This window comes from Phyllostomus discolor, chromosome 3 (assembly GCF_004126475.2).
Source record: "Phyllostomus discolor isolate MPI-MPIP mPhyDis1 chromosome 3, mPhyDis1.pri.v3, whole genome shotgun sequence".
NCBI lineage: Eukaryota > Metazoa > Chordata > Mammalia > Chiroptera > Phyllostomidae > Phyllostomus > Phyllostomus discolor.
Window position 1 is genome coordinate 156,067,495 of NC_040905.2, and position 24,862 is coordinate 156,092,356.

General features: G+C 32.5%; 1 pseudogene; it reads right to left on the reverse strand.

Moving 5' to 3' along the window:
• Positions 1 to 587: 587 nt before the first annotated feature.
• On the reverse strand, positions 588 to 9,787 carry LOC118499387 (annotated as a pseudogene).
• Between the last annotated feature and the right edge of the window lie 15,075 nt (positions 9,788 to 24,862).

Sequence of the window (24,862 nt, forward strand, 5' to 3'; positions counted from 1 at the left end):
ACCAGAAACTCAAAGGTTATTGTTCACTTTTCTTGAAACAGCATGTATAACCTTTGTGATTATTCTAAATCAATTTTTCCCAACATTTAGTTGTATAGTGCTAGAACCTAGGATATCAAAGCCAAAATTATCTGGGTTTCAATACTGGCCTTACCATTTATCTGTGTGATCTTAAACAGTTTATTTAATTATTTGCCTCATTTTTCTCACCAGTAAAAAAATAAAAATTACTGTAGCTCTTTTACTTTTAAACTTAGAATATACATATGTTCATCAAATGTTAATTTCTTTTTTCCCTTTGTGTTCTCCTTTCCTCCACAAAACTTAAAATGACATCTGTGCATTAAATATTTGTCTTCACAGAACAAATGAAGATGCCTATCTCATTTATTGTAATAGCCTAGGATGGCATTTGATATGTCATACGTAATCAAACCTGTTACCTGTGTACACTTACCGATGAATCATCTTATTCTACTAATGCTCAAACTTGTCAGAAGATTATACTTGTTAAGTCACACCGATGTGTGGCTGAGCAATTTAAATCTCCTTTTATGATTTTCCTAATATTGTGCTTTAAAAGAACTTTAAAAATTGGAGTTTATATACTCAACATCTACCTTTGCTTCATCTAATCAGTTTATGTAATACTATAAATCCTTTGTTGTCATTTCAACAATCCTCATAGCGTAAGGGTCCTCAGATCCATAAGAAGCAGTTGCTCATCCATTACAATTTTATCATGAGATTATAGCAGTTTAGTCACTTCTTCGAGCTCCACTTACAGTTCTAGTTCTCTTGCTATTTCCACCACTTATGCAGTTCCTTCTTCCACCTAAGTCTTGAGACCCCTCAAAGTCGTCCATGAAGGCCGGAGTCAACTTTTTCCAAACTCCTGTTAATGCCAATATTTGGACCTCTCCCCGGGAATCATAAATGTTCTTAATGACATCTAGAATGGTAATTTATTTCCAGGAGGTTTTTAATTTATTATGCCCAAATCCATCAGAAGAATCACTATCCATGTCAGCTGTAGCCTTACAGAATTATTTCTTAACTATTAAGAATTGAAAGTTGAAATTACCCCTTGATCTATGAGTTGCAGAACAGATGTCGTGTTAGCAGGCATGAAAACAACATTAATCGCATTGTGCATTTCCATCAGAGCTCTTGGGCAACCAGAAGCACTGTCAATGAGCCATAATATTTTGAAATAAATCTTTTTCCTGAGCTATAGGTCTGAATACTAGGCTTAAAATATTTAGTAAACTATGTTGTCAACAGATATGCTGTCATCTAGGCTGTTTGTTCTATTTATAGAGCACAGGCAGAGTAGATTTAGCATAATTCTTAAGGGCTCCAGGATTTTCAGAATAGTAAATGAGGATTGGCTTCAACTTAATGTCACCAGCTGCAGTAGCTCCTAAGAACAGATATTGCCTGTTCTTTGAAGATTTGAAGCCTGGCGTTGACTTCTCTCAAGCTATGAAAGTCCTAGATGGCATCCTCTTGCAACATAAGGCTGTTCTGTCTACACTGAAAATCTGCTGTTTAATGTAGCCACCTCCATTAATTATCTTAGCTAGATCTTCTGGATAAATTGCTGTAGCTTCTTTGCTGGAGAACTTTTCTGCTCCACCTTGCACTTTTATGTTATGAAGGTTTCTTTCCTTCAACCTTAGGAACCAGTCTCCACTAGCTTCAAACATCTCTTCTGCAGATTCTTCACCTCACTCAGCTTTTGTAAAATTGAAGAGAATTGGAGCTTTACACTTGATTAGGCTTTGGCTTAAGAGAATATGTGGCTGGTTTGATCTGCTATCCAGGTCATTAAAACTGCTCTGTATCAGCAATAAGCCTGTTTTGCTTTCTTATCATTCATGTGTTCACTGGCATAGCACTTTTAATTTCCTTCAGAAGCATGTCCTTTCTATTCACAACTTGGCTAACTGTTTGGCACAAGAGGCCTCACTGATCGTATGTACTGACTTTCCACATACTGATATCATCCTGACTAAAATTAATCATTTTTGGCTTTTGATTTAAAGCTTTTGATTAAGGCCCCCAATCTAGGTAGTCTGTTGTGCTACTTGTTCAGTTTCAGTAATATTATTTGTAGAAAAAAATATTGTCCATATGTCAGTATTATTGTGTCTCAGGTAATAGTGAGGTCTGAGGAGAGGAAGAGAGGAACAGATGGGCAGAGGAGCAGTCATATGCACACAATATTTGCTGATAAACTCGTCATTTTATGTGGGCATGGTTTGTGGAGCCCCCCCAAAATTGCAATAGTAACATCAAAGGTCACTGATCACAGAACACTGTAGCAAAAAGTTTGAAGTATTTATGAGAATTACCAAAACGTGACACAGACAAAAAATTGGGCAAATGCTGTTAGAAAAATGGTGCCAAAAGACGTGGGTGATGCAGGGTTGCCACAGACCTTCAATGTGAAAAATGCATACATGCTAAGTCCAGTAAAGCGAAGTGCAGTAAAACAATGAATGCCTGTACCTAATTTATCTCATTGCCAATTACTTCGTACCAAATTGCTATTCCACAGCAGCTAAAGTTCTTTGATTACATTGTATCTATTCACATCACCAATTCTTTTGGCATTTATGTTTTGTTTATAAAAGTTACTTTTTATCTCTACCCCAGGACAGGAGAGAGAAAGCTGCCTTATATTATTGTGATAGTGATAATGCTTTGTTTTAGTTTTTAATCTTACTCCTAAAATTTTACTTCAGACTATTTCCTATAGGCATTGCTGATTGAAATTAAAAAAAAAAATTCTGTCCTCTGTCTTATAGATGCTCTCTTAAAATAATGCATTCTGATAGTAGACAATATATTAATTTATAGGATTAATATGTCTCTCCTTTTATTCCTGTTATGATAAATTTAACATACATAATATTTAATGTTTGTTATATACAAGTATACTAAATTTACTTGTAATATGAGCTTTTTAATGATTTGCATAGTTCATTTGCTGATTTTTCAAATAGGGAATTCATGGTTTTCTTCTCAGTTATACAAATATACCTGGAGGCTTTGTTTCAATGTTTATATAATTTTTAAGGGCATTAATGGTTATTGTTTTAAAGACTTTATTCATTTATTCTTAGGCAGAGAGGAAAGGAGGGAGAAAGAGAGGGAGAGAAATATCAATGTGTAGTTGCCTCTTGCATGCCCCCCACTGGGGACCTGGCCTGCAACCCAGGCATGTGCCCTGACTGGGAATCAAACCAGTGACCCTTTGGCTCGCAGGCTAGTGCTCAATCCACTGAACCACACTAGCCAGAGCCTTTAATTGTTGATTGAAATGAAAAATCCTCAATTAATCAGGAGTGTCCAATAGATATATCCATTTTAAAAGGCATATATTAATGTAAGTAATGAAATGAAATACCCAAGATTAAAAAAATTCCCTTGGTTAAAAAGTCAACCAGTAGCTCTAGCTGTAGAGTTAGAAATGCTAGAATTATAGTTGAAATGCAATTGTCTATATTTCCTGTAGATGTAACTTAGTAAGATAATAAAGCCATTTGTTTGTGATAAAATCACTTCAAATAATACATAAGAAAACCTATGAGAAAACTACTAAAACTGTGTCTGAGGAACTACTGCTTAAAAAACAATAACATCCAGGAACTGGACACACTGGGTATAGGAGGAAAAATGCTTAAGTAGTTTCAAAAATAGGGATATTGAATGTTGTGTGGCTTTTTTCTTGTTAATAAATATTTAACAGAACTTTTCCAAATAAATCTAGATCTTAAGACTGAATTGCTAGATTAAATATAATGTTATTACCTTTATAAGTATGTGTAATTTATATAGGAACAAGATGAGCACATATTCTTGAAACATATCCAATTAGCATAGAATTTTAAAAATTTAGCTTAGTAATATTAAATATGAGAAAAATGATATAAATATTAAAATACAACAAAGACAAGGATTTGTGTGAAGAATATGATATATTATCATAGGTACACATGAACAAAATAAATACATGCTCTCAGAAAGAAAACTTTCCACACTGTTTAATCATCCTATTCATTCATTCCTATCCATTCATTTATTTGTAAGCACCTACTATGTGCAGAAGTATCACACAGTATAACATAAGTTATATCACATAGCAAACTTTCTAAAAATCTCAATATCTAAATAAAACTAATATTTTCCCCCTAAATTTATATTTCCCCTGTGGACTGGTAGAAGGATTTTGCTTATAAAAGTCCTCAAGCATTTGAGCCTTTCTAAGATTTCCTATAATCATGCCTGATAAATTAAGCACAATTTTCCAGTGAGCAGCTGAGAGTAATGGCAAGGCTATTCCAGACTTGGCTCTTTGTTTTCTGTACCCACACATTGTTCCCACTGGAGACACAGTGCCGCATGGGTGTCTTTGATTAAGTACCTGCTCAACATCCTGGAGGATGGCACCTCATTCTTGCAGAATGCTTCCAAGTTGGCACATCAGCTTTTTCTTCACCAGGCTGTTACAGCAGCCTGTCTTTTGGGAAAGTAGCTTCCAGATAGTGTAATATATGAAATGTAGGATTCCTGGTCAAATTTTATATTAATTATTCTTAAGTAGATTTAAGTGTTCAATGCAATTTCAACCAATACCCAAGCCACAAATAGGAGTAAATAACTGAAAAACAAATATAAGACAAATACTTGTACTCAGAATATATAACTATTAAAATAATATCAATAAGACAATTCCATACAATATGTAAAATATTTGATCAGAAACTATATAAAGAATATCTGAGAGTGGTAAGTAAAAACATGAAAACATGACCAACATTATCACTTACTTGGGAAATGCTACTGATATCCACAGTATGATGCTATTGTGTACATACTAGAGATGTAACAATAAAAATAGTTTTGTACCCAATGTTGGCCAGGAGGTAGAGCAACTGGAACTCTACCACAGTGTAGCCAGAATGCAAAATTAGTGGTTTCCTTGAAAACCAGTTTGGTGATTTCCTATAAACATGCACTTAACACATGAAGCAAACATCCTGCTCCTAGATATTTACCCAAGGAAAAAATATACATGACCCCAGAAAACTTCTACATGAATGTGCACAGCACCATGTATTAGAATACCTAAAGCTGAAAAAAATAGCAGTGTATATCAGCAAGAGAATGGATAACCACATCATGGTAGTCATTCAATGAGAAAGATTATTGCAGAATTATTCAACATAGCAAAACACTGGGAACAACTCAAGCTGTTCATGTAAATCTCAAGTTTTCATGAACAGTGAGATCGATCATTTGCGATAGTCATACAAAGGAATTCTACTGAAGGTGTAATAAATAAATGAAATATAGGTGAATGTGTCTACAAGGATGAAATTTAAAGCCATGAAATTGAGGGGAAAAGGTTAATTATAGAATAGATTTATAATGTTATATTTATAGAAAAATGAAAGTGACAAAAACCCCACAATACTTAACGATTAATATGAACATGGTAAACTTTATACTTTTTAAATAAAGCAATAAAATCATTAATATAAAATTTGGCAATTAACCTGAAGTAGAAACAATAAGAAAGGGGAATACATTCTTCAAATGTATTGGCAAACTTCTGCTTTTTAAGACATATAAATGTGTGCATGTTCACTTTTGTCATCTACATTTAAGCATAATATATGCTTTATATGTATATAATATTGATGTGTGTTGATATATGTGTGTATATATAATTTATATATAATTAATCTTTAATATATTTTAATTTTTTAAAAGTTACAAATAGTAAATGAGGTTTGTTTTTACTAAAAAGCAGATTAGCTGTGTTTTACAATAAATTTCTCTAACCCCAAAGTCCATGTTTTAAACCACCAGTACTTACAGCCTTGGAAAAGTAATTTCAGAACAACTCTTATTTCAGAGCAACTGTGCATGATAAAGGGAAAGGAATTACTGTTTGTTGAACCCCTGGATAGAAAGAGAGCTCCAACCTAATTTTCTTTAGCTAGAAAGTCAATTTACATTTGCAGTGCCTAACTAAATGAAATAGGTGGAAAGAAATAGGAAATGATTGTGGGAGGAGAGGAGAGGGCAAACAAGATTAGATGAAACTTCCTTGAAATTTATGTAAAGAATGTAAAAATTAATGCTTTAATTTAATACCTGAATACAGCAAGCAAGCAAATCCTTGTACTGAAAAATATAGAAAATATTTGAATGTGGGGGGTGAAAATAAAATAATAAGAATTATTTAACTATATACTATAATACCATATACTATATATACTATATTAATTATATACTATAAGTATATATTACAATGATTAAATATAATTATTACTACTTCTCCTTATAAATATATATAATTATTATACATATTTTAGAAATACTATCTATACCAGTTTTCTCTGACTTATTTTTATGATTCTCAATTAATCTTTTATACAGCATTTTAGCTGTTCATTCTTCATAAGAAGCACTTGGAATTTTTTTTTCCTGTTAAAGTAAACATTATCATGAGCAAAAAAATACTGAAATTCAAAACACACACTGAGGACTGAGTGACTTACAGACTAGATTACGCAGTAGCTAGGCTTCCCGATTTCCCTCCTGGCTCTTCCACATAAATATTATATGAACTTTGGTATCTGTGTCTCAGTTATTTCATGTATAAAATGACAATAATAAGTTGAGCTTTATAGGATTATTATAAATATTGAAGAGTTAATTGATGCATATAAAATCATTGAACAGGGTATGACACATATAAAAACCTGGATGAGTATTATTTTTATTGTCCAATCAACTTCTCTGTATATAAAAATGTACTCTGAGACATATTGTGTATGGAGTTATTCACTATGCTTATTTGCTGAAATTTCAATAGTCAAGTATGACCAGTGTATAGATTTATTGTATGGGCACTGTGCGGGCAGACATTTTATTCTCACCATGGGTGACTACCAAAAGGCCGCACAGGTAGAGGATAATATGGAAGTGTAGACAGTGAAACAATGACCTTCAGAGCAAGTCTGTTGACCTGGCAGTTGTAGAGTTGGAACAGCTAAGAGTTGTGAGTTATGAGGAGAACATGAAATTCTGAGACTGAGCTTGCATGAGTCAAAGTTGTTAATATGCACAGGACTTTTGAAGTAGTTTTCATCAAAAAGAGTCAGTAGCAGAAGGAGGATGAAAACTAAAAGGAGAATAAAAGGGTAAACAAATGAAGTCATCTTTCCACAGATTACTGTACAGAAATCTTCATGGAGGTAATGCAGATGCTTCTTAATTCATGGGGTTATATTCCTATAAACCCAATGTAAAATGAAAATATCATTAAGTCAGAGATGCATTTAATATAGCTAACCTACAGAGCATCACAGTGCAGCCTAGCTTACCTTCCAACACAATGAAAAAACACTGCAGAGAAGCAGTTGTTTACCATTATGAAAGCATGGCTGACTGGGAGCTGGGGTTCTCTGCCCCTGTGCAGCACAGTTTCAAGTGTTCAACCATCAAAATTAAAAATTTGAAGCACAGTTTCTGCTGACAGAACATCACCCTTGCACCATTGTAAAGTTTAAAAACTCTAAATTGAAATATTGTAAGTTGGGGACTGTCCTTGTAATGGGGACAGGATTCTTTTCCCTGATTTTTTTTTTTTTTTTAATAATGAAGGATGGGAGCAAGGATTCTTTTTTGTTGGACAAATCCCATGGTATCCTTCTTTGGGGGAATTTGGGAAATGGGCCAAATAATAAACATATTAAAACCAGAATCATTATGTTGAAATTATAAAAGAAATAAGTGGTAAACTGAAGTATAAGATGAAGTCATAGAAAACCTGGATGATGTAAATTGGAGTGTTTAACAGCTTTCTCTAGTAAATTTTTCTGAAGCAGCTACAGGGAATTAAGAGGGATTTAGAAAAAAGGAAGAAAAGGAAGGAAGGAAGGCAGGCAGGCAGGCAAGCTTATGGATTAACTTCTCTTAAAATTCTTTGAGAGATATATAAATAAATATTGCAATTATCTTTCAATTATCTTTTGTTGTAAAAAAGTTTCTAAATACAATTTTCTGAACAATTAGATATACTTGGAGGTCATGGATTTGATTTCTGCTTCTTTGTTATTGTCAGTGATTTTTCTAACCTTCTGTTATTTCAGACTGAACCCTTAATACTTACAGTACTTTGGTGAGCTAGATATGCTTTTTTAAAGTAAAAAAAAAATGTTGAGATCAACCTTTAACTTTTTATATATAAGAATCAGAGAAGAAAGTTATTCCTAAAAATTATTTAAACTCTGTAAAACTTGTTTTTAAGAACTTGCCTGTTACTTAAAATACCTGATTTCATTTGCTTCGATTTAACTTGCTTTCTTTTTCATGTTTTTTACACATCTATTTTTTCATTTTTTTTTAAATTTTTAACCTGTATTCCAGGCATTGACTAAAGAATAAACTGTGAAGCATAAAACATATCTTTTCACTGTAAATGTTTGTTTCCAATGATGCCAAAGCCTTTTTAATGTAGGGTAATAAGGGTGAAAATGTCATACAGTTTTAAATTAGAGTCCAGCTGAGCTAGAGATAGGTCATTATTTTAATCATATTGAGTTTATCTTTGATACCCTAATACCCAACATCCCAACTCATATCTTTCCCTTTAGTATTCAGATTGGTAAAATTTTGGCAGCAATCTCAGTTTTGGTTCACTTTTAAATCCTGCTCCAGTGGAATCCTAGAATCCAATTGCTATGAGTGTGTATATGTTTTACATGGGCTACCAACCTCCCAGTTCTATTCAGTTCTTACAAAACTCTGAGTGAGGAAAGATTAGGGTATGAAATTGGTTGACTGAACCATCTGTCCCTGCTCCGGTGCTGGTAGCATTCCGATTCATCCCACAAATCTTAATTCTTCCCTGAGGCTGGCTCTTTCTCCTATCTCTGGTAAATTTCTCCAGCTATTCATACCTATACGGTGAGTCCACCCATATGTACAGAAGCTGCCAGTATTCACTGTTTACATATGAACAACTCATTTTACTCTAAAGAATATTTTCATCTTCTTATATTTAATTCTCTACACAAGATCCATATAAAATATGTGAAATTAATATTAATATAACAGGGTGGGTCAAAAGTAAGTTTGCAGTGGAAAATAATACAATAGTTAATAAGTAATAATACAAGAAGAAACTCTTATGTTTTGTATACTCACAACTATAAACCTACTTTTGTCACATCCTGTGTTTAGCTAAACTAATACATCCAAAATATATAATCATCTCAAACTGTGATCTATGTAAAGTTATCAATAAGATATTGTATAATATTTTTATACTCAGTCCTTAAATCTGCTATGTACTTTACCCTTACTGCACATCTCAATTTACAAGCTAATTTGGTTGATAATACTTGATCTATGTGTATTTTTTAAATATATAGTTGAAAAGTAGATTTACACAATCATATTGTTTCAAATACAATTCAAGTTTTGTGAATAACAAAGGTTATCTATTTTTATAATGAATTTTAATTAATTATAATAAATAAAATTAAAAATGTAGATATTCAGCTCCACTAATACATTTCAGATGCTCAATTGTCACATGAGATTAATGGCTCCCATATTAGTTAGCACAACTCTAGTCGTTCCCTTTGCCTTAAACTTTCCTATCTCCAAACTCACCTTCCTCACACTCTTGCCTTCTTGAAATCTTTGTACAAATCTCACCATTTAAATGAGTAATGCATACCTTCGAATGGCCATCCATGCCGACTTTCCTCATTTTTATTATCCTGCTCTAAATAGATTTTCTTTGTTATTCTCTATTAATTTCACCTTCAGATATTTTATATTGTTAATTAATTTATTATATTTTGTAGACTTCCCATTTCCTACGGATATGTAAGTGTTATGAGGAAAGCAGTCTTTATTTTGTTCATTGATATATCACAAGAAGCTAAAAGAGTGCCCAACAGAGAGTCGGTGCTCAACTAAACATTGTTGAATAAATGGATTTTCCCCCAAATATATTGCAAAGTAGTCTGTTAAATGAACTTATCTCTTTTTCACAACTTACAGGCAAACAAATTGGTTTTGGATGCATGCTAATTTGAAATTTATGATAAAGTTGGGCATGGCTTCTCCTCCTTATACTGCATAAGAGGAATACACAGAAGATCTAACAGAGAAGTGATGAGATTCACGTATGTTTGTTCTGTGTCCTCAGTCTTTGTTCTTTTTGAGAGCAATTATTTAGGGTAAAATGTTAGTTACTTTTTGATGTAAGCTGGTGTGAGAAGAGAGCAGTTGCTTTCCTGAATATATTGGGAGCTATAATCAGTTACATTAAGACAGCACTGATTTTGCTATGCATTACAGGCAGAAGCCCTGGTACCTTAATGGTTAATCTTACAAAGTCTTTTCCTTTCTCTTCTATATTGATTATCATAGTAAACACTGCTTTGAAATGTGTTGATATCAAGGACTTGCAGTTTTATGCAACAGTACTTCAAGATTTTAATAGAAGAAATGAAAGAGGAAAATACCTAATCCAAATTTGTACAACAAGCTGATGGCAAAAAGTCAAGATTCTCATTCCTTATGTGAATTGGAACTTCATGTGTACCCTATATTTGCATCATTGATTGAGACATTACTGTTAACAGAATCCACGAAAGCAACAGATGGATAACTTTTATTTTTATCTAAAAGATTGCCTGATATCTTAATGTCATTTTATTTTTAGTAACTGTGTCCCTCACTCTTGAATATTATTGGTACTTCTTAGGCTAAGTTTAAAGTGGTTGGCAAAAATCACTAACCTTAACAGTATTAGAAGCTGATTTTCTCCTCCTCATCGAGTCTGTCTCCAGATTATTATTAAAATTCTAAAATCACCATACCTATTTTAAACTTAGCTTTATCCATTCTCACTACATAATTACTGTCTGTTCTCTACACTAGGAGGATTGATTTATACAAAACCTATGACTTCATAATTTTATTGTATCTATTTTAAATAGATCCAATTTGAATTTTTAAAGATTTTATTTATTAATCTTTAGAGAGGGGAAGGGAGGGAGAAAAAGAAGGTGAAAAACATCAATGTGTGGTTGCCTCTCATGCGCCCCCCAATGGGGACTTGACGTGCAACCCAGGCCTCAGGAATGTGTCCTGACTGGGAATTGAACCAGGGACCCTTTGGTTCACAGGCTGGCGCTCAATCCACTGAGCCATACCAGCTAGGGCCCAATTTAAATTTATTTGGTTCAACTTATTTCCCAAAATTTGTTAGTAAAATTTGACAGTGCCTGTAACATTGAATGATTTATTGATTAATATCCTACACTCTGTTTAGTTTAGTTTATAGCTTAAACTAGAGCCTACTCTGGCAAATGCTAACCAAGCTTTGTAGAAAATTCCCAAGCTCTAAGAAAGCTACCAAATGAATTGCCTTTGTATTCCGTCAGTTATGTGTATTGTACTTGTTTGAAAGCGAGGCTTGAGTTAAGGGAGTAGGACTAGGAGTAGATAAGTAACTTGTAAAAATAAGTTTTACATTATAGGCTACAGATGGGCTAACAATAACCACTAGCTATTAAATCAATCCAAGTGACCATGGAATTTTCAGTAGTCAATCAGAAGAAGACTATTGTATGAAAATATAATTACAGTAAGTTGTTTATTATGTTTACTTTTTACTTTTTTGGAACTTTCCAGAATCTTAATAATTCAGAACTATCATTTGCTGAAAATTCAATATAAATTCAATTAGGAGATAAATATTTTCCTGACTAAAAAATGAAATTCATCAGCAGCATCTAGCAAGATTTCAGCCTTCAAGTTCTTTCATGAAGACACATGATAGACCAACATAATTTTGACTCTAAAACTATAGCTAATGATCAAGGTTACTGCATACACAATGATCTTGCTGAAATTAGCTGCTTGGCATCTTGACTTTTAGACATTAGCCACACAACTTGGACTGCTAATTTTGTATTTGGAATATTTATTTTTCCACTCCTCATGTTATTGGAATCATTTATAGCAACTGAATGTGTCCTTAAGTCCCTGGCAACAGTTTTATGGAAAGGAAAATTTAGTCCATTATAGTTGAACCCAGGCCAACCAAAGGAAGCCATGTGGTCATTTGTGCAGTGCACGCTTTGTTTACAGAAATGCTCCTCACCAGTCATTGCAGATGTTTTCTTCTCAGAGAAACAGCAATGACACAGCAATCAATGCCCCCCTTTCTCAAGAACTGCTTTTTTAGGAAAATTAAGATCAATAGCAGAATGCATTCAGTACTAGGCACTAATGCCCTGTAACATTATGTGAGGCCCTTTAATTGTCCCTACTTACCATTTTATAATTTATTTATATTTTCAGTTTAGGAACTGGATGCTTACTAGAGGTATTTTGAGATTCAGTAAAAGGATAGGACAATATTTTCAATACATAACATTTTTGAATTTTGTGGTATTAGTCCAAAAATGGAGAATGAGGAACTATAAAGCGATAAATTACATATTTAATTAGAGCACTTTTTATTGCTCACCATATGCTGATAAAACAGAAAAGCAGAGTTCCTCTACAGTCTGAAACCAATCTGTTTATATGTATGAAGCATTTTGCAAAATGGAAAGTGATTACATGGAGAGGGTCTGAACATAAAGATGCAATTAAAATTAATATACTGTTACACAATAGTTTAGATAAAGCACTAGGTAAGTATATTAAGTAAGATTCCACATGAGTTGAGAATATTTGAATAGTACTTCTTTAGACATTTTAGACTACCAAAGTCACAATTAAAAAAAGTGGATGTAAGTCTCCTTTGAGACAGAATATTTGGAAAAGGCAGATTAGACTTTCCAAATCAGTGCTTCTTAATGAAAATATAATGTGAGATATTATGTACTTTCAAACTTATAGAAGTCACATTAAAATTTTAAGTCAGTAGAATTTATTTAATAATATATTTAACACAATATATCAAAATATTATATTAATATAACTACTCAAACTTACTGAGAAATTTCACATAGTTTTTCTTATAATAAATGCCCTAAATAAGTAGATATTTTACACTTACAGTTCATCTTATTCAGACACTATATTTAATTCTAAAATAAATTGTCTGTCTTCAGCTTTCTTCAAGGTTACAGTAGAAAAGAGACATATACCAGTGTTTTTCCAAACAAATGTAAATTTCCAAACTGGACAGAGGACCAAAAGATTGTTTTCATTTAATGTTTAACTCAACATTAGCAGAATTAGTTCATTTACTTGAGAATAATTTTTAAGCAAAAAACATAATTTCAAAATTATACCTGTCCAAGTTAAGAATATCAGCCTACACTTCAGTAATGGCAAATTCAACAATGTGATAAAACTGAAAACCAGCTAATTTTTATTAGTGTTATTTTTTCTTAAACCTTGCTATTACTTTTGTAGTCAATTTACATAATACTATCAATAAGAATGAAAATATTTTCTGTATTGGTTTATGTCAGATAATGTAAGATAAAACAGATCTGCATTGTGTTAAAATTCATTTTCAATACAAATCCTTGTACCTGTCTGACTGTGTCACAAATAAGCTTTTTTTTTTCTTGTAGAGCTAACCTGGACTCCTTCATTTACAACATAATATCTGTGAGGGACATATAAACCATGAGGCCACTTCTAGTCTTTGATTAAATATTTTTTATCAAGCATTTTCTTTATCTTAGATAATCTTGAATTCTGATTAATAATAGAGTAAATCTGGTAAAATTAAAAGTCTCTCACTATACAAATACTAAGTATTGGCAAATAACTAAGTCATTAAATGCATTATCTTCTAATTATTTGAACAATCATATAAATTGTTCAATACTGAATGGTCCATGACATTTTCCAAAGAGCTGCTTCAAAATATAGCACAAATATTTTCAATATGCAGTACAGTAGAGCAAATTAGTAAGGGAAATATCAGTCTTTTGTTTAAAAATTTCAAGCAATTCAGATTATTACCTAACAAAGGTGGAGTAGTTTGAGATAGGAACTATTTTTTTTTTCATATGTAGGTGGTATTTCTCTGTGATGAAGATAAATGAAAAAAAAATCTGTGTAAGAAGAGTTCAATGTTACTGTTAATTAATCCAATAAAAATTGTGTTAGTAAATTTGGAAGTCCTCTGAGATAAAATAAACTGAATGTCGTAGTTTTACAGTAACTTTTACATTGTAACACTCACCCAAATCTAAGCAAAAGTAGTAAATCAACAAACAACAAGTGCTGGCGAGGATGTGAAGAAAATGGAGTCCAAGTGCACTGTTTGTGGGAATGCAGACTGGTGCAGCCACTGTAGAAAACAGTGTGGAATTACCTCAAAAACTAAAAATGTAACTGCCTTTTGACCAAGATATTCTACTGTTGGGAATATATACTAAGAATCATGGAACACCTATTCAAAAGAATTTATGCACCCCTATATTCATAGCAGCACTATTTCTAATAGCCAAGATTTGGAAACAGCCTAAATGCCCTTCAGTAGATGAATGAATTTTAAAAAATAATTAACTTTATAAAACTGGTGGTATATTTACACGATGGAATACTATGCAGTAGTGAAAAGGGAAGGACTTCTTACCTTTTGGGGCAGCATAGGCGTAATTGGAGACTATTGTGCTAAGTGAAATAAGCTAGTCTATGAAGAGAAATACCATATGATCTCATTTAAAAGTGAAATCTAATGAACAAAATAAACAGTAAAATAGAACCAGAGGTACAGAATCATGGAACAGATTCACAGCTGTAAGAGAGGAGTGGGGTGAAGGCTGACTGAAATAAATGAAGGGATTAGTCAAAGAATATGTATGAATGACCCATGGACAAGGACAATTGTGTGGGTATTGACTATGGGAGTGGGGGGTAGGAGGGGGGCAAAGGGAGAACATTGGGACAACTGTGATAGCATAAACAATAAAATATTTTTAAAAAGAAAGGTACTTAACATTTCTAAACATTTTAATAAAATTAATTTTGATGGGGTTAAAAGTTTTTCTCTGAATTAGGATATTTAAAGAAAAGTGTTGTATTCTATAACTGATTGTTTGGTGGCTTAAGTGAAGATCTTCCACCTATAGTAAAGTCACTTTTTAGTTTTTATTTCATGAGTTTACCACAAAATTTCCAAAATAAAAATAATCATAACTTGTGTTTTATTTTTTCATTACCTATAGTATAACTTTGATTTTGTTAAAAATTTTCTAAAACCTTTTGGTGGATATTTAATTTCAATAGAAAGTAACATTTCAGATATTGTCTTCTGACTGTTGAGGAAACATCAAATTTGCTATGTATTTTTGAAAAATGTCTCTTTATTTTATCTACTTTAATATTGTTAAAACTTTTTTCCTAAGCCCTGGCTGGCATAGCTCAGTGGATTGAGCGCGAGCTGCGAACCAAAGCACCACAGGTTCAATTCCCAGTCAGGGCACATACCTGGGTTGCAGGCCACGGCCCCCAGCAACTGCACATTGATGTTTCCCTCTCTCTCTCTTTCTCCCTCCCTTCCCTCTCTAAAAATAAATAAATAAAATCTTTTAAAAAAACACAATCTTTTTTCCTCAAAGTAATGAATAGCTTTCTGTTTTTCTCTGCTGCAGAAAATGCAATTGTCCCTCATTGAAACAATTGTTGCATACCTTATTTCAACAAATTTATCTTTTCTGTTCCTGCCATAATAGTAGTTCTTCATCCCTACTAGATACTACATCAGATGTCTTTATTTCAAATTTAAGAAATTGCTCATACTTTAATTTTAACCAAAATAATTTAATTATGTGGTATTATAAGTATTTCAATTAATTGCCTGTTTTGATTTAAATAGATATCATTGTTCCTGTTTTGTCTGCATAAAATAATCAAATAAATAAATTATAATATTACATTTGTGTCTAGGACAATCATTCAAATTGAATCAGTCCAAAGACACAGACTGGATGAGAGATGCATTCGTATGTAATCATAGGAACCTTACATCACGCAACTGTAAAATACTATTAGACAGTATCTTATACAATACAAAAAAGTAAAAGATAAAATTATTTAAAAAATAAAATTTTATGTCAATAAGGTTAATGTTTGTTTTTAAATTTAAATGAAGTTGAATGATATTAATAATTCATTAGATGCATTAGCAACATTATAAGTGCTCACTTGCCAAGTATGTCTAGTGGGTACAATATTGAACAGCACAGGTCTAGACTGAACTTACCAGCATAAGTAGAAAAGGGATTTTTTATTTATTTTATTTTTTAAATTTTTGTCCAGTGACAGTTGTCCCATTCCCCCCATTACTCTTCCTTGCCCTACCCACCCCTCACATTCCACTTTCAATCTTTCCCCCACCCCGTTGTCTTTGTCAATGGGTCCTGGGATTTTTTTTAAAAAAGATGTTGCTTGAAGAAGCTAATAAAGAAATAGAGTTAATGGCACAAACCATGTTGTTGTCCACATAAATTATATTAAGACAGAAGGTGTTTTAACCCAAAGAAACTCTCTGGTGACAAACACATGTCAGTAGTTGAGATGGGAGCACTAGATATTCAGAGCTGATAACACTAATTTTTTCAATTGTGACTGCAAGTTCAGCATGCATGCTATTTATTAATAGTTTTCGTCCTTCTGGGTTTTCCATGGGGTATGCTGGAATAATGCACAACCAATATGAACATATATCTCTATTTGGAAATTTTTACATTAATCATATAAAACATGCTCTTTTGAATTTTGTGAATAGAGTCAGGTAGAATTAATCTATTCAAGTCAAAACAATGCTGAAGCAATGTTGTGATATGTAAACTAAACAGTGAGTTATATGCTGTTATAAATAACCAAGGGAGGTACTATACCATTTATCCTTTTGTGGCCTTCAGCTATTTTATCACAATAATATGATTGCCCAATTCTGCCATTATTCATAGTTTCAGCTCCATTAAAAATAGCCAAGATATGGGAAAAGCCTAAATGATCATCAATTGATAAACAGACAAAGAAGATGTAGTATATATACAATGGAATACTACTTAGCCATAAATAAGTAAAATATTACCTTTTATGACAATATGAATGGATCTTGAAGGAATTAGGCTAAGTGAAATAAGTCATGAAAAAGACAAAAGTGTATTATTTTATATTCCACATATGAATAAAATTAAAGTAAAAAACAAACTGTCAAAACAAAAACAAAAACTCATAGATACAGACAACAGAATGGTAGTTACCTGGTGGATATCTGTTAAGAATTAATTGTTCTGCCCTGGCTGGCGTAGCTCAGTGGATTGAGCACGGGCTGGGAACCAAAGTGTCCCAGGTTCGATTCCCAGCCAGGGTACATTGCTGGGTTGCAGGCCATAAACCCCAGCAACTGCACATTGATGTTTCTCTCTCTCTCTCTCTCTCTCTCTCTCTCTCTCTCTCTCCCTCTCTCTCTCTCTCTCTCTCTCTCCCCCCCCTTCCCTCCCTAAAAAATAAATAAATAAAATCTTTAGAAAAAAGATTTAAAAAAAAAAGAATTAATTGTTCTGCAATTACTAGTGATTCAGGGTTCTCAAGATCACCCATAAGTCCAATGATTCACTAAAAGGGCCCACAGGACTAAGTAGCCTGTAAAACCCCTGGCTAAATTTCCTTCCAGTAAAATTTAGAGAGGGAACTCAACAGAAAAATTAATGAATTGAGCAAAACCCAAAGAGCTTAGGTTCCAGCTACTAAGTTGTTCCCACCGGGGGCTGCAGGGATGCACTCCATGAGCAAATTCATAATTTTCAGTGCACAAGTCTTATGCTACTTGGTTAAGTTTATTCAAAAATATTTTATTCATTTTAATTCTATTGTATGTGGGTTTGTTTTATTGAGCTTACTTTGGATTGTTCATTTTAAATGTATAGAAATACAATTGATTTTTGTCTATTGATTTTGCATTCTACAAATTGCTGAAGTCATTTTATACTGAGATTGTTTCAAAGTGTATGACAGTAGGAAAGTAGTTTAGTTTTTATGTGGAGTCCCTTGAAGTTTTTATAATTTTATTTTTTCTTTTAAAGTCAGGGCCCCTTTTAGTTTGTTTCTTAAATACTGCCCTGGCTAAAGTGTCTTGTACGATGAAAAATGGAAGTTGTGATCCTGTGATCAGCAGGAGCTCTCAGTTTTCACCATACCATGTATGGTGTTAGCTATGGGCTTTACACAGGTATTCTTCACTAGGTGAAGGAAATTCTATTGTAATCTTAATTTATGAGGTGTCTCTATCAAAAAGAGTAGTAGATTTCATCAAATGTCTTTTATTTCTCTTTAGAGTACTGTATTTTTATCATCATTCTATTAATATGATGCATTTTGAAGACTTATTTTTTAAAAATTAAATCAATCTTTTAAAAAATGTACTTTATTGTTTGTACTGTTATAGTTATTCCTGTCTTTCCTCCTTTTCACCACCTCCACCCAGCCCCACTCACTCCCCTACCTAAATCAGTTCCCATATTGTTGTCCCTGAGCTGTGCATAAATGTCCTTTGGTTAATCTCTTCACCAGCTTTCATTCCATCACTGTGCCTCCTTTCTGGCAGCTGTCAGTCTTTTCTGTGTATCTAAACTTCTGTTACTATTTTGTTCATTAGTTTATAGTGTTTATTAGATTCTACACATAAGTAAGAATTAAATTAACCTTGCATTTCTTGGATAAATAGTATTAGATCATGGAGTATAATATATTTTACATTTTGCTAGAGTCTACTTGGTTTTCTATAATTGTAATGTAATTACAGATTTACTAAATGCATTCAATGTTTAAACAAATCATTTAAAAAATTGCTTTCCTTGAGTTTGATGATTTTAACGGTAAAAATTCTTTAATAGAACCTACAAATTCTCTTCAGCTAAACTCTATCAATATCCTGCCTAGCTTTCCATTGATAGGTTCATTATTCCCCTGCCTTCCAGTAGAGTAGACATTCCATAAATGTTTACAAGCATAACCCTTAGTCCACAGATACTGCTGCCTTTATCTTAAAATATCTGTTTGTATCGATCTATCTATTTACCATCTACCTATCTCTGCATCCATCCCTCCATTTGCCCATCCAGCCACCTACCCACTTATCTGTCCATCCTTTCATCCATCTGTGGATATATAAATACATATTTAATGGTAATATTATATAGGAGATGTTAAATATGCCACATAAACTTAATAGTAATTTAATATATATTAAAATTCTAGATTTAATATTATTTTCATTTTTCAAGGCTATACAGACATTTAATACCAGGCTGGCAGAATTTCCAAAACTTCAAGGGATATTTTTCTAATTATTCTTGGGCTCTCTTTGAGGCTTTACAGGAGAGGCTTCTTAATTTTTCTTTCTTTGGTTCTAGTTTCTTATGCAGAAACTACTACAATGCACTATCTTAATTTTATCTTTCTTTCTCAATTACATTAATCTCAGCCCCACACATGGGTACTCATGTCCTAGCAGCAGACATATTGTTTTCTTTTTCAATGACTGCTTTAACAGTAGTCAATCTGGGAGACAATCCTTATTTTTGTCTTCCCAGGGATTTAAAATATATTGTGATCCTTTCATATATTGCCAGGATGTTCTACTGATGGCCACAATTCTCTTAAAATAATCTCTCTTCAATTTAAATAACCAAATTGTATAAACTTTGTCTTTATTCTCACAATACTCTTATTTTAACATTATATTGAAGCATGTATTACAACCATTTTAATTAAGTCTTGATATTCTGAGGAAAGAATTATCAGAGATAGGGTATTACAAGAAGAGCTTTTTGAAATTGTCTTCTAATATAATAGATATTATCATAAGTACATAATTGTATCAGCTTTGATTTTTGTTTACTTATATATAATCAATTGCTAATTCTCTTAGTGATAGATCCTCTGAAATATAAAGTTATCTGAGACCTTATATAATAAGTTAATTTGAATGTATTTTTATAATATACCTAAAAGCTTCATAAGTTCAATGTATGTATAAGTCCTTATCAACACTTATACCTTCACTACTTCTAGTTTTACCAGCCTTCACTGAGACGAAAAAAGTGGGAATAAATACAATGCTCTTATGACGATAATGTAATTTTGGCTGTCCTCTATAATCAGCTACTGAACATGAGAACTAAAAACTTCCCTCCCTACAATTTCCTAAACAAAATTCATTCATAACAATTTGTTTATAAATTGCATTTATCAGCTATTATGGGATAAAATTAAGTTACCTCAGGAACACATTAAGCATTGCTTAATACGATAACTAATAAAATTATTAACAAAAACATCATTCATTTCACTAACCTAGAATTATATTTACAATATGTATTCTCTCCTACCTACTAAAATTCTGTTTTATTTTCCCATTGGGAAAGAATAAAGAAAATCAAACCCCATGCTACATTGGGCTCATACTTATTAACATATAATACTGCAATCCAATATTCTATGTGGACATACATTTGAATTCTTGTCCGCATATCCCATTGTTTATCTATTCACCATGAGAAAAAAAAAAAACAATTTCTTGCAACTTACTCTCATACTTTTAGGTATTATATGAGCAACTTACAGTCCTCTTATTTCTGACAATTATATCTATTTTGAAGAACTGTAGGCCACATCACAGTTATGATTTCGCTATATTTAGGGAGAGTACATAATTAGGTTCTCTGATTTCAGACCCTAATTAGATATCACAAATATCTGTGCCTAAATTTTGCTGTTGACAACAATTTCATTATATTTACCTTTGCTATTAAAAGTCTTATATATTACATAGTATTATGAATAGTTCAAATTTTCATAAAAGTAGTTTCATTAGCCCTAAAATATTGAATTGTGGTCATTCCTTCCTTGTTTTTACATAGATAAAGGAATGTTTTTGAATATATCACTTGTAAAAATTATAAAAACTATACTAATAATTGATATACTCAGTAGGGCAGATATACAAAATGACTTGTCCCTGGATGGTGTGACTTGATTGGAGTGCCAGCCAGAAACAGAAAGGTTGTGGGTTCAATTCCCAGTCAGGGCACAGGCCCAGGTTGTGGGTTCAATCCTTGGTCCATGAGCAGATGTATACAACACCCTTCCAGATGCTGATCCCCAGTCTGGGCATCCATCCCCAGCCCGGGCACATGTGGGAGGCAGCCGCTAGATATTTTTGTCTTGTATTGATGTTTTTCTTTCCCCTTTACCTTTTCCCATCCTCTATCTCAGGGGTGTCCAAACTTTTGGCATCTCTAAGCCACACTAGAAAAAGAAGAGTTGTTTTGGATCACACTTTAAATATACAAACACCAATGAATACCGTTGAGCAAAAATAAATGGTTTTAAATACATTTACAATTTAGTGTTGGGCCACATTCACAGCTATCCTGGGCCACAGGTTTGACACACCTGTGTCTAAATGAAATGGAAAAGAAAAATCCTCAGGTTAGGATTTAAAATATTAAAAATTTGTAATATATAATCAATATTTGAAAAATAAAAAGGTCTTCATTTTTAAATGCTTTTTAAAAAATTTATCATTGTTTACTTATAGTTGTCCCACCTTTTCCCCCCTTGCTCATCCCAACCCCATCCCCCCACTTCCATAGTCAATCCCCCCACTGCATTGCCCTTGCCCATGAGTCCTCCATTCATGTTCATTGCTTGACGCTTCCCCTTTTGTCCCCCATTATCCTCCTACACCCTACCCTTGGGCACTGCCAATTTGTTATTTCCAAGTCTCTGGTTCTATTTTGCTCATTTGTTTGTTTTGTTGATTTGGTTGCACTTATAGGTGAGATCAAAGCTCTTCCCTGAGCTAAAAATATAATTTACACTTTTTCAACTTTTTTAGACTCAGTTTTCATTTTAATATGCTATAGGACAAAAGATTAGAAATTCTGAGAAAAAAAGAACAGAGAAATTTCTTTATATATTAGAGAAAATGTAAATATTAATGAATTATATAAAGCCAAGCAGAGAAATTGGGGTGCATTTTAGAATTTAAAACACTGTAAACATATCAAATATTGTCAAACATATAAAACTTTGATGTAATCTTTTCCATGCAGATATCCTTTCTAAGATAATACCTTCTGAAAGGTATAGGTAAAGGTAAATTGACAATTATCTTTCAATATGTAATAACACGAAATATTATCACAAAAACAACTCATCTCCCTGCCTTTTTCTCTCTACTCTACTCCATTCATCTAGAGAAATATCTCTGGTATAATTCTAGTTTGGTGAATGATTTTGTACAGCAGGTAATGAAGGACACCCATTTCTGCCACAATTAGTAGAAATTCTTTAACATGCTTTCCCTTCCTACATTTTCCTCTGTGAAAGTACTAGACTGGTGCTAAGACATACAACCCAGGTGTATTCTGAATATGTGCTTATGTCCTCTGTCTCCCTTCCTGTTTCTAATACTGATTCACATTGATATTTATTCTAAGTAATGAGTGGATCAAGGTTGTTTTTAGTTATACTGACATAATCTGAAATTGGGTTGAATATCTGTGGAGAGGGATACTTCTAAATTAATTTATTTCTTAATGAAAAATATTTCTCTACACTAAAGAAACATTTCTTATTAACATTTACATTCTGTTTCCCCCTCATTTAATTTTGGTTCTATAAAACTTAAAATATCCCCTCAATAAAGATACAAAATGCTTACTCTTTAATTGTGTGTGTGTGTGTGTGTGTGTGTGTGTTTGCTTATTCATCCATAATTAAAGTTTAAAATACCATGCTAAATGGTTAAAATTAACAGAGTGGTTCGTAATAATTCTCACCAACTCTTCTTCTTCTTATTTATAAGTGATTCCCTAATTTGCCATTGACCTTTCTTCTAGTATCACAGTACTCTGCCCTGAGCAGTGTCTATCTGATTAAACCCTGGATGTCTACTTGACAAGATGTGAATGGCTGGAATATTTTCTAATATGTGCAAATAATTTCACTCTTATTCTCTAAGTGTATATAAAGCAGGTATATGTCTATCGAAATCACAATGACAAAGTTATTACAAATGCTGGGTTTTATTAATAAACCTCTTTGAGAAAATTGTCCTACAGTTACATTTTTGCAGCATGAGGTACCTAAATGAAAAGAGTTTTGTATAATATTGGTAAGTACATTTCAGTGCTTATATTAGGCTGATGAAAAATGCACTAGAGAGATCATCATCATTTGAAAGTATTGAGGATGAATTCTACATTTAATAGACCTTTTTTCATGAAATAAACATAATAGAAAATTGAAAACATCAAAGTTGTAGTGTTCATTTATAGGGAAATTCAATAATAATTTCTAATTGTAAGAAAGTCCAGTGCAAAAAAATATTTAAATGAGTTCAGTAGGAGAAGAGGAACAAACTTAATAACAAACACAAAAAGAAGAACTCTTGGTCATCTTGAAATAAAGCACCTTGCCCTTCAAAACATGTACAACTTTACAAAATAAAAATATGCAAATGGAAGTAATATATTTATCTTGAGAAAGGCAAAGTTTTAAAATATAATCAAGCTGAAATATTATAAAATGAGTTCTACTGAAACAATATTTTTGGATAATAGCAGAGATGTCAGTTAAGCAATTTGCAAAACATATATTTCCCTGCTGTGTCTGCAAGATTACCTTGTGAATCATCAGGATCTATAACCCTAAAGGCTTTTGATTTACATTTTCCTGAAATGCAAGGCCAGAAAGGACATTACAGACAAGACAAACAACATGATGATCTAGTAGCTACAATACCAATAAAAAATAAACAAATAGGTCTCTTCTTCTCAGAGGCTAAAGCTGACACTCATTTTCCTTTTGCAACAAATAATTTTCTGCAAATATATAGACTGTTTATATAGATTACTTTGGAACAGCATTTTTACTGAGGTTTGTTCATGTATTTTATATCTAAAGTAATATCTGAGGCTAAAGGTGGGGTGAGAGGGTCTCTTTATCTTGACATTTTCTGGAATCTTTATAACCTTTCATTCCTGTATTTCTGGCCACACTCTATTTTCCTTTGCTCCCTTAATCAAATAGATTTTTTTTTCTCTGTATTCAAACTTACATTCTCACTGACATTGCTTGTATTACCTTTCTTCAACATCTCCTGTACTCTTCAAGTATGCCTATTTTCTCCCACTAAAAATTGATATCTAATATGTACCCACTGCTTTATACATGCCAGGAATTTATCTAAGTAATTTTACATGTCTCTCTATCTCTCTCTTCATATATATATACATGCCTACACACATACATGTATGTGATAGTTTACCTTATATATCTATATGTTATCTATATCTTATACATATATCTTAGCTTATTTATTGTGACCTCCTAGAAAAGTGGTAACCCAGTAGCAATAAACATGCCTAGTACTGAGATGTTGCACTAACTACCATTGTTCCCATGAAATAAATCAGAGCTCTTTAAAAAACTGCTGGTGCTAGAGCAAGGTGTGCCTGGGATATTTTGTGTGCCAGAAAGTAAGCCCCTATATCTTCGAAAAGTGATCCTAACCTGTCTGCAGCAAGAATCCAATTTGAAAAATCTCCCATTGCCCAAATCTAGGACAATTTTAGCAATAAAAATGAAGTATTAACCACAGAGTAAAATGTATATGAAATATATATGTGACTTTATGACAATATAAATAAATAATTGACTAAATGAATACATTGATTTGGAGAAACTCCTTTTTCTTACACTAAAATCCTAATTAAAATGTGAAAAATGGAGAAAATAGATAATTATCTTTGACAAT